Source organism: Vipera ursinii, assembly GCF_947247035.1.
Source record: "Vipera ursinii genome assembly, chromosome: 1".
NCBI classification, from domain to species: domain Eukaryota; kingdom Metazoa; phylum Chordata; class Lepidosauria; order Squamata; family Viperidae; genus Vipera; species Vipera ursinii.
In genome coordinates this window covers 43,146,039-43,158,231 of record NC_139512.1, presented here as the reverse complement: position 1 = coordinate 43,158,231, position 12,193 = coordinate 43,146,039, and the positions used below count along the sequence as shown (strand labels likewise).

The following is a 12,193-nucleotide window of genomic DNA, read 5'->3' as shown; positions in this document are numbered from 1 at the left end:
TGTCTATCTGTAACGTCTTGAAGCTTTCCCTCAGCGTATCCCTTTACAGCTTCCAAAAATGATAGGGGGGTTGCTTTTAACACATTGCTATAAAAATCACGTGCCTGAGCCACAGTAACCAAACAATGTCTTTTACCTTCAAGCGTCACCACCAGTCCAACTGGAATCTCCCATCTAAACTTAATATCACGTTTCTTAAGTTCCTGTACTAGAAATGCAAAATCTTTCCTTCTCCTTAGGATCTTCGGAGGAATCTCTTTTAAGACCAAGACTTCTTGCTCAGCCACTACCAATTTGGTATCATAAGCAGCTTGAATGACTTCATCTCTAATTACTCTCTTTGTAAAATAGACCACCACATCTCTGGGTAACTTCCTCTGTTTTGCAATCCATGAATTTACACGAAAAACTTTGTCCATATTTCCCTCAATTTCAGATGCTGGCTGGCCCAGTACCCCTTCCAAAGCCTCAGAAATCAGCTGCTTTAAATCTTCTTTACCATTCTCCTTTAAACCCCTGATTCTAATAGCATACTGCATCTGATGATACTGAACAAGGCTCAATTCTCCGTCCATTTTATCCCTTATATTTTCATTTTCTAATACCTTTACTTCTAATATAGAGTTCTTTTGACTGAGATCCTCCACTTTTACATCCAGCTGTTGCACACATTCAGCTACGGATTCAATCATAGACAACATGTCCACCCTCATTGCTCTAAACTTCTCTTCCATCTTCTTCTCCAATTTCTCCATTTTCTCCTACAGCTTTTTCAACTTTTCATCCATCATATCAGACATCAATTGTAAATGCTTTCCAAGGGCATCTTGTAAATCCTTTAGCGTCAATACCGGAGGAGATGCATGAGGAAGCAAAGCTTGCAATGAGGTCTGTTGCACCAGGGAAGACCCCGCATTCCGAAGAGCTTTAGAAGTTTTAGCCGCCATCTTCCCCCACTTTCACTTATTGCACACTTTCACTTTAAAGCTATAAAATCCATTGAGCTAGAGAGTAAAGATAAGAGTCCACATCACCTTGACCTCCTGTACTGCTCTGCCTGCATCTTGATAATCAAAAGTATTTCCTTTTGGCAGGGGTGGTTGCTAACGCCTGGCTCTGCTCCAAAAATCCCGGAGCAGAGGCGCTGCGCAGCTCGGAGCAACCCAGGCTTTGGGGGGGCTCATCCTTCAGCCGCCCAAACTCTCAGCTCAGGCGGCCCCAGAGAGCTCAACCCCTACCTGGGGCCTCACCCCCTCCTCTTCTCCCGAGGAGGGGGCTTCAAATCCATCTAAACAGCTGGTCGGCGCTGTTTACGATGAAAATACACAGCTGCGGAGCGGGCAGCCCAAAAACGGCTGTCTTCGGCGTCGCGTCGCCACCGGAAGTCCCAACTTCAGTTGAATTCTTGTGTTGGACTGGTGCTCGGACTATCTCACAATAAAGTTTGGCTCAATAAAAATGACAGAACAGTGATCTGATTTTAGGCCACAGAAATTTAACTCACCCAGAATTTCATTTGGATACAAACATTATTAAATGCAGTGACTTCATATGAACATCAGCCAATGTAAGTAAAAAAAGAAACATAAATTGGGTATGTGCCTACCGAAAATGTGGTCTAACTCACATCTTATATCTGTATCTCCAGAAATCCCTCTATGATACTGTCTCAACAGCTGATTTAGATGCAGAATATTCTTAAACATGGAAACATCAATAGGTAATATATGAGAAAATATAAGGAAGTGAAAATGTTTCTCCATAGAAACCAATAAGTCAATCACAATCATACAGAGATCGGAAAAGCCAAATGCAAACTTTGGAAGATAAGCCTTATAATACTTAGCTTGTCCAAACCCCAAATGTCTGTTCCCAAATTGCTCCAACTCAAAGAACATAGAATACCTTATCATATGTATTAAAGGCAACAATTAAATAGCAACATGGAATCCTGATCCCCCAGTAAATTAATCCATTCTACTGTTTGATTATCTTTCATATGCAGACCTTGCAGTTCTACAAACTGAGAGAAAAGATAAGTTTCATGAAGATAATATCTTTTATACTAGTCACTACCAAGAAACTTTAATAAACAACTGGTGATTGTTTACCGATTTGTATGGAATACCATACCGTGTTTCTGTTTAAAATGTTGAAAAAATATAAATATATCATCAAACTCAAATAGAGCATTCCAGTGAAATTTAAATCCCTGTTCAAGCAGCTAATGCATACCTGTTGTATGAGGTTCTGTATAAGTTGGATAATTACTTGTTGAGGTATATAGAAAAATATTCTAAATGAACCAATTACCCATATTGTTAGTTTTGGTTCTGCAATGAAAAACTTTCTGACATTGCAGAAATTTGGTTCATTCTTGATTTATTTTGGATGGCCACACATATATAGTGATTATATTCTCTGACACCTTCAAACATAAAAATAGTAAACCTATTTATTATATGCAGAACAATCTCCCATTTAATAATTTATCAATAGTATTTTATGCTATGGAACATTTTATGGCATTGAAATTATTCAGTTGCTTCTGCCATCATACTTTTTTTCTTTATGACATTTTAAAAGGCAGATATATTATGGAATATTTTTTATTATTAACACTTTTATTCTCTGATATGGTCCTTTGTATATTGATAAAGACAATATTCAACTTAATTTCTGTTCTATTAATTATCATTGTTTACCATTCTAAAAATCTGTTTATAGATTTAAGACAAAATCAGTGAGAGACAGTCATGATGGACTAGGAGAAAGAAATACAGCTCATAGGATGACCTTGGACCAGGCATTATTCTTTGCCCAACCAATTTCACAGAATTATACCATTTTAGATAAGTGGCCTCTTCTTAAAAACCTTGAGTGATACAGCACCCACAACTTCTGAAGGCAAACCATTCCACTAATTGCTCTCACTGTCAGGAAATTTCTCCTTATTTCTAGGTTGTTTCTCTCCTTGATTAGTTTCCATCCATTTGCTTCTTCTGCTGCCTTCTAATGTTTTAGAAAAGGGAGAATCGTGCATACCAGTCCACTTGTTATAGAACATACATTATGATAGTTCTTGATAGTTAATAACTATTATTTTAGTGGTTCCAGTAAAGTTAATGAAAGACTCAAATTACATCTGCCGGTTTGGAAGGATTCTGGCTCTAGTGGGAGAGCTACTGCTCTCCCACAATCCAGCGAGGGCCCCTCCTTGCTGGTCACATCTACAGGGTGACTTTCGACCCTTTTCAGGGTCCTCCAGCGATGCGAAACTGGACGGGGAAGACAGCTTCTTCCAGGCGTCCATGGCAGCTGTGCGGCAAAATGGCGGACGAAAGACCAGCCATAGAAATATGGCTCGTCACTAGGCTGCAGACAGCCAAAGTCACACTTACCATCAGGCAACTTCAAAGCAGCATGGAAGAGACTGGGTGAGATCTATCTCTCTTAAATCCTAATTACTTTCTGTACCTGCATAAGCTGCTAAAGTATTTTCTCCCCTGTGGAGAGGGAAGGAGATTTTAGGCCTCCCTCTAGAAACAGTGGTGACTGACTACCCAGAGGAGTTTAAAGCATTGAAAAAAATAACTGGATCCTAATTGGAATTTGATTTCTTAAAATTTATGGACTAAAAGACTCTCTATTCTCTGTTTTTTACTCTCTATTTTTACTGAAGATCTGGGTTTTTCCTTTTAAAATAGAAGAAAAAACTGAAAAGATTAAAATAACTTTGGGGTGACATCTTGTGGCCAAACGTGATACTTCAACCTGTTATGGTCTAAAAGGGACTTGGCTGACAGCCCAGAAAATAGATAAGATACATGCAACCCTGAAACATCAGCTGCGAGAAGCTCAGCTGTGCTCCTTACTGTAAAGCTTTCAGTTTAATATGCTACTATGGAAGAAGATCAGGAGCAGATTTTCCCTACAGACGAAGATCAGGAACAAACCCTTTGTATGTGGAAAGCAATTCTTCAAACTCTCCTTACAGCTGGTGATGAAATAAGAAGCAGAAAAAAACAAGAAGGCAGCCGGATATGCAAACTCAAACTGTGACTATAACTAAAGAATCATCTATACAGAATACTACAGAAAAAGTGGAACAATTAAATACTATGACAGAAGATTTAACTGCTCAACAAATACAGACAATGGAAAATCCAGGAAAGAAATTGACAATAGGGAAAAAGGAAAAGACTTCCTATATAAATCAGAAGGAACCTGAGGATTTTTTTAAAAAAAAGCTGGAAGAGAAGACAAATAGTTCAGGACAACTACGTCGAGATGGAAAAACAAGTAGATGACTTGCTAGTCCTGAAAAAAATGGCGCCTGGATGGTTTTTTCTTTTTTTTTTTTTTTTATTTTAATTAAATTTATTATTTAAAAACATTGGACACAGTACCAGCGAGCTGACAAACCTTTTTGTCTACAATGTTTAAATATATATATATATACATGTATATATGTACATCAAAAATACACTTAAATACACTTAGATTACAAATTGGTGAAATACCACAATATTTAAAACAGTGAGCTAGTCTGTAAAACCTAATAGAGACCTTTCTTTTTATCCATCCAAAGATACAATTTGTTCCAAATTCTATAATAGTCTGATTGATCTTTATTCTTTAATTCCAAAGTTAATCTGTCCATTTCAGCGCAATCCCAAATTTTCCTAATAACCTCTTTTTGTCCTGGGATCTCATTCTTTTTCCATTTTTGCGCAAATGATATTCTAGCTGCTGTGATAATATGGATCGTTAAGTATAGCACATCTTTAGGATATTTCTCTTTCGTGATTCCCAACAAGAAAAGTTCTGGACTAAACTCCAGATCTTGTTTCAATATTTCTTTCAGCCAAATCCAAATCATTCTCCAAAATTTTTGTGTTTTACTGCAAGACCACCACGTGTGGAAGTATGTGCCTATCTCTTCAGAACACTTCCAACATTTGGGAGATACTGTTGTGTACATTTTTGCTAAGCGGGCTGGGGGAAGATGCCATCGGTAAAACATTTTAAATAAATTTTCTTTATACGATGAGGCCAGTGTTATCCTTTTATTCCTATCCCAAATTGTTTGCCAAGTATCTAGGTCGATGTTATGTCCTAAATTGTTAGCCCAGATCAACATGGGGTCTTTCACTTGCTCTTCAAACAGCTTATATCCCAAAAGTAATTTATAAAAATTCCTTATTTGTTTTGAGTCCGGTCCCAATAATATTTTGTCCAATGCTGTTTCAGAGGTATATATCCCCCATTCATTTTTATCCTTCCTAAATCTCGATTGGATTTGTAAGTAGGCCCACCAATCGAGTTTTATACCTTGTAATTCTAGTTCATTCCTAAGTTTCAATTCCCCCTCCTCATTCAGAATATCCTTGTATGAGATTATGTTACCCAAATCAAACAGATTTGGGTAAACTATCGCTTCAAGGGTGGATAGCCAGACCGGTATTTTGGTGTAATTGTGAGATCTAATTTTTTTCCAAGTATTGAGTAGCGCTTGCCTGATCCGGTGTCTTTGAAAATGCGAGAAAAGACCTTGTTTCTCCGTCCATAGGAAAGCATGCCAGCCATATTGCAAATCGTGACCCTCTAAAGTTAATAGTCTTCTATTTCTCAAGATTACCCAATCTCTAATCCAGCTCAGGGCCGCGGCGTGGTAATATAATTCCCAGTCTGGCAATCCAAAACCCCCATTTTCCTTCGTGTCTTGTAAATATTTCAATTTAATTCTTGGTTTTTTCCCCTGCCAAATAAAATTTAGTGATAATTTATCCAAATTTCGAAAAAATTTAGAGTCGAGTTGAATTGGGATATTCTGAAACAGAAACAGGATTTTAGGCAGAATATTCATCTTAATGACAGCGATTCTTCCCAATAATGAGAGTTTTAGGTTTCCCCATCTTTCCAGGTCACCTTTTATTTGATTCACTACACTATCATAATTATCCTTTTTGAGTGAAGTGCATCTAGCCGTAATGTTAATCCCTAAATATTTTATTTTCTTGACTATTTCTATATCCGTGATTTCGGCCAGATTACCTTTTTGTTTATTGGTCATATTTTTAACAATCATCTTGGTCTTATTTCTATTTATTCGCAGTCCGGCAACCTCACCATATTTAGATAATTCTTCCAATAGCTTTGGTCCCGTCTGACATGGATCCTCCATAATAAAAACTAGATCGTCCGCGAAAGCTTGCAATTTAAAGGTTTCCTTTTTAATGGTTAATCCTTTTATCTTTGGGTCGTTTCTTATAGTTCTCGTTAATACTTCAAGAGTCAATATAAACAGCAACGGTGATAAGGGGCAGCCTTGCCGTGTTCCCTTTTGAATTTGAAACTTGCTAGATGCTTCCCCATTAATAATTATTTTTGCTTCCTGATTGTCATAAATTGCCCTAATTATATTTATAAATTTTTCACCCATATTCATAAAGCTAAGCTGTTGGCACAAAAAAGACCATTTAACATTGTCAAATGCCTTTTGGGCGTCTAAGAAAAGTAATGCCATCTGTTGTTCGCTATGTAATTCATAGTACTCCAATGTATCTAATATTATTCTAATGTTGTGCTTAGTGTGTCTCTTAGCGAGAAAACCATTTTGATCTGCGTGTATGAAATCATTCAGAAATCGTTTCAATCGTTCCGCTATAATTGATGTAAATATCTTGTAGTCCGAGTTAAGAAGTGATATGGGTCTGTAATTTTGGATTAATGTATGGTCTGTGTTATCTTTCGGAATAAGGGTTATGTTTGCCTCTAGCCAAGATTTAGGCGTCCTTGCGCCTTCTAATACTGCGTTAAATACCTCCACTAGGGGTTGAGCTAGGATATTTTGTAATTCTTTATAAATCTCTGATGGAAGACCGTCGGGTCCCGATGCTTTATTATTCTTTTGTGCATTAATAGCTTTTATCACCTCAGATAGTCGAATTTCCTCGTTTAACATATTTCTGGTATCTTCTGTGACCTTAGGTAGTTTGGCTCTTTGAAAATATTCCTCCATTTTCTCCACACTTGCCTGGCTATCTTCTTTATATAAACGTTCATAAAATTCCTGGGCTATAATTTTTTTTTTTTTCCTCCTGGTGAAATATTCTCCCTTCCTCATCTCGTAGTTCGTGAATCCAGTTTTTCCCCTTTTGTTTTCCCAATTTGTATGCGAGCCACCGGCCCGGTTTATTTGCATTTTCAAAAAAATTTTGTTTCGTGTTTCTCAATTGTTGTGCCAATTTCTCTTTGTCTAGAATGTTAAGTTTGTGTTTAATCAGATCCATAGATTGCTTGATATTCTCTTTTTGTGGATCTTGTTGGAGTGTAACTTCTAAGCTCTTATATTCCTCTTCTAATCTTTCCCGTTGTTGTCTTTTCCCCTTATTTTTATATACCATATATGCCCTCGCTACCCCTCTCATCACAGCCTTAGCTGTATCCCAATTGTTTTGTACTGAGGTGTCTATAGCTTTATTTTCCTTAAAGAAAAAACTTAGTTCTCTCTCCATCTTAGATTTGAATTCGTCTTCTTTTAAAATTGCTCTTTGAAGCGTCCATCTGGATATTTTTTTGGAACCTTTCCAGATAAGTTTAATAGGATTGTGATCTGCCCAAGTACCTGTCGCTATATGTACCTCATCTATTTCTGAACTAATTTCTTTCGTCATCCACACCATGTCTATTCTAGACCATGAGTTATGTCGGTTGGAGTAATATGTATATTGTCTAGCCTTACGATTTCTTTCCCTCCAGACATCTTGGATATTTAGTTCCTCAGCCAAGTTAAGAAAAGATCTCGGTAGAGTTCTTCTCTTCTTTTTCCTAAGCGTCTTTCCCATATAATCCAAATTTATATCTAGGATAGCATTAAAATCTCCTATTAAACAAATCTCCTCATAATCAATGCTACATATCTTATTGTGAAGTGTTTTGAAAAATTGTTCTTGGTTATGGTTTGGGGCATATATCTCTACCATCATGACCTTCCTGTGATTTATTATAACCTCGACTATCAGTATTCTACCCTCTTTATCGTTATAAATTAGTTTTGCAGTCAATTTTGGGTTTACATATAGTGCCACTCCTCTCTTTTTCTTGTGTCGGTCTAAGGAAACGAATAGGTTCCCTATTCTTGGTTGTACTAACAAATATTTTTGTTGTTCCTTTATATGGACTTCTTGTATTGCCACGATATCCAATTGTTGGTGAATAAGCCTATTAAAAAATTTCCGCCTTTTCACTGGCGAATTCAATCCATTAATATTCACAGACATAATACTACACTCACCTCCCTTCATCTTACTTATTTCTGGTTTTTGTGGATCTCGTGATTCGGGGCTCTCTCTCTTCCTTGTCTCTAGTTCCATGTTTCTCTGTTAACTCACCGGATTTGTTCCTTCTATCCTCTGTAGCTAAGATCTTCCCATCCATTGCCACACGTATTGTATCTCTTTCTCTTACCTCCCTTCCATCTTGATCTTCTAAATCTACTTCCTCTTGGCTATGGAAGTGGCGTTTGTAAAAATCTTCTGCCTTCTCTATCGTGTCCAGTCTATGCCTTCTATCCTGCCACGTAACAAGAATACCCTCTGGAGTTAGCCATCTAAAGTTTACATTTTCTCTTATTAGTTTGGATGTTAAGAATTGATAGCCGCGTCTCAGATCCCTCATCCTTTTAGGTATCTGTTTAAGGATGGTGATTGGTTGGCCCCGAAATTCTAATGGTTCCTCTCTAGATCTATGCAGAAGCTCATCCCGAATTGATTTTTTAACTAACCTTACATGTACTTCTTTTGGGAGGTTGTGCCTTCTCGCATAATTAGTTTGGACCCTGTATGTTTCATCAATTTCCGCCAGCATTTCCTCCTTCCCTACACCGAGTGCCTTTGCCATCAGTTCTGCCATCATGACCAACAGATCTTCCCCTCTTTTTTCTTGAACGTTCTGGAAGCGTAGATAATGAGCAGCCTTTTCTGCTTCCAGAAAAATGACTGTTGTTTCTAATTCCTTATTAGCCTGAAGGAGTGTTTCATTTAAATCATCTACTCTCTTTTCCTCTTTTTCCATTCTAGCTTCCATATCTTGAAGTCTTTGTTCATTTTTGACTAATTGCTGTTGAATCCCTTCAAATTTATCATCTATCGCTTGGATTTTCCCCTTTAATTCACCAGTGTCGTTTCTTATTTGGCCTATTTCTCTCTTCATCTCCTCGTGGTTTTTGGCCATTGCCTCGTGTAGGTTTTGCAAAAGGGCATGTAAATCTTTAAAGGAATTCGAGTTAGATCTTTCCCTTTGCAGCATATCCTCTATAGATTTCTGATTGGAGGGACTTGAAGCCATCCCCTGTCCCTGTGCTGCTGCCTTTTTGCCAGCGCTAGGCTTAGTTGCTCCCGAGATACTTGTCATGTTTCCCCAATTTTAACAGCGTTTTATCAATGTATAATACCCTGAGTCTTATATAAACCTTTTAACTCTATGACAAAAGATATATAAAACAGTTACCACCAGATACTTATTACCAACTAAGCAATTTATATAATAAAATTCTATAGTATGAATATAATCAAAGTCACGTTCTTCTTCTTTTCCCCCCCCCCCCGTTTCCGGCGCAGAAATTGGCACCTTTTCCGTCTTCCTCTGCTGTCAAAGACCAGTAGGTGTCCCACTAAACAAACCTCCAGTTACTAAATTGCTATATCAAATGGCCGCCCGTGACAAGTAGAGTAGAATTTCAAAAGTTTCAAAAGTTCACAAATTCAAAATTTACCAGGATAGACCAGACTAGACCAAGCTGATCGCTTTCCACGCCCGACAATCCAGAGTTCAGTCTCTAAGGCTCCAAAGCTCAGACTTTGACTTGTTGTAGCTTTTCTCCAGCTAGAATACAGTCATATAGTCTTCGGCTTTCTTTCCCTTGCTGTTTTTGCCAAATGCCTCCCTCAAGACTTCTATCGCCGCTTATTCCCTCTCCGTGAGGCTCCCACTTCGAACCAGTACCTCTTTCACAAGCGCTTCCTATTTAATATTCGGATACACTCTCCGTCAGCTCCGCTCTCCCGTTGTCCCGCTGCTTACGTGCTAGCTCCGTCCCTCTGTCAGATCTTCATGTCGGCCATTACTGGCCTCCTTCTCCCCGGTTCGCTCGCATCAGACTTTCTCCGGATCTTCAACACGAACTGCCGCTCATGAAGGTTCTCCGGGCTGCCTGCAACTTCGGATGTCCCTACAGGACCTCCTGAAGCTCCGAAAAGCCCCCGCGAACACTGGGTGAGAGGTTGTGCGAGGAGAGAGCTCCGTTCACACAGCCGCCTGCTCTGACAGTTGGCTCCGTCCCCCTGGATGGTTTTTTCAACACCAAATAATAGATATAACAATACAAGATTTGCTTGATGACCCAAAAGCAAGGACATGGAAGAGGATTTGGCAAAGAAAGAAAGCTAGAATAAGACTGAAAAAGAATGGGGTTTTGATCTACTTATGAGAATTAAAATAGAATATACTTAAATAGATAAGATGTGTATTTTGAATATAAGATATTGTAATGAACTGAGATAAAGAAAATTTTGGTCATGTAAAATTTAGAAGTATAAATACTAACAGTTAAATTTGAATATTGATTTGTGCATAAAGGTCACGTAAAGTTGATTAAAATATATATAAGCTAAAAACCTTATTGATGAATGTAATAAATATGTCTTTATGTAGCAGTAAGAAAAAATTATTAGTTTAAATATGAGATAGTAGATACAAAGAGGAAGAGAGAGGAAGTATTAAACGTTGAAGTAAAAGAAATTTTGGTTATTAAATTTAAGATTTGAAAATTATTAGAAAATAAGAATATGATATTGTATTATTAATTTGTTGATGTAGATTATGAGAACTGATATACATGTGTATCCTGAACACCAGACTCTGTGAGGAATTGTGATAAAAGAATTGGGGTCATTTAAAAATCTGAAAATTATAAATATTAAACGTTAAATTTAAATATTAATGGAAAATTAAAATTGGAAAAAAATTACCAGGTCATTGATTGTCTAAAAGATCAAATGTTAAAACAATTAAAGTAAAATATAAAGTACATATAAAGTAAAAACTATTGATAAATGTCAGAAAGTTATTTTTATTTGATTGATAGAATAAGAATTGTATTAATTTAAATATGAGACAGTATATATTAAGGGGGAAAGAGAGAGAATATTTATTGTATTAGTTTGAGATTTGTACGAATGATATCTGTATGTAATTGAATTATTGTAACTCAACTGCCACGCTGCTTTTCAAATATGTAAAAGAAATTCTAAAAAATCAATAAAAATTAAAAAAACCCCTCAAATTACAGTTTACAAAGTGAAGAATATTGTTGGTGGAAATTTCAGTTGGCCACCTATTATATAATGCCTTGCTTCCATGTCAATGGATGTACCCTCCAATTTAATACTGTGAGAGGAACTCATGATGGGCAATTAGTAGTATACCTTTAAAGTGTGCTGGTAACAACTTCATAATTGCCCACAAAATGACTATGAAGCACTGTGGATAATGAACCACAAAATTATATACATAGATACACACAGTCTTTCTCTCTCTCTCTCTCTTTCTCCCCCTCCCTCCCTCTCTCTCCACACCCCATAGGCCACTTTTTCCTACATATATTTTTTAGATTGTCAAGGAATCATTCTTGAGTCTAGTTGGTATATTATTTTTTCACATAGATTCAGAAAAAGTTGGATCTGATGATATGTAAAAAAATGTATTTTCAGGTTTTGTTTTTTGTATGTTTTGTTTTTTAGTTTCAAGTTAGACTTGATTTCTGGCAACTACAGGGATACATCCATTAGGTTTTCTAAAGAGCATTTTTGAACGTGGTTTGCCATTGCCTTCTTCCAAGGCCCTGAGGAAAGGACTGGCCAAGTCACCTAGCTGGTTCTGTTTACCGTAATCCTTCACCAAACTGGCTCTGTATTGTAAGAATAGGTACCAATTATTAAAAATGGGTAAAAATGAAGTTCTAATCTGATAAGAAACATTTTCTATGTAAAATACATTCCAATATGAGAGTAAATAACTGGATTATGAAACTACAGCTTCTCTTGTTTTTTTAAAAACTCTGTTTAGCTCTCCTTATGATAAATCCACCTTTCTATTTTTTAAAAACTGATTTAATTCAAATGTAACTCCG

At 36.9% G+C, this 12,193-nt stretch overlaps 1 protein-coding gene across 3 annotated transcripts in view; it reads right to left on the bottom strand.

The window, feature by feature from the left end:
* The window catches only part of FOXN3 (forkhead box N3), a 244,485-nt gene that overhangs the window by 33,999 nt on the left and 198,293 nt on the right, over window positions 1-12,193 (bottom strand). The window lies entirely within an intron of this gene.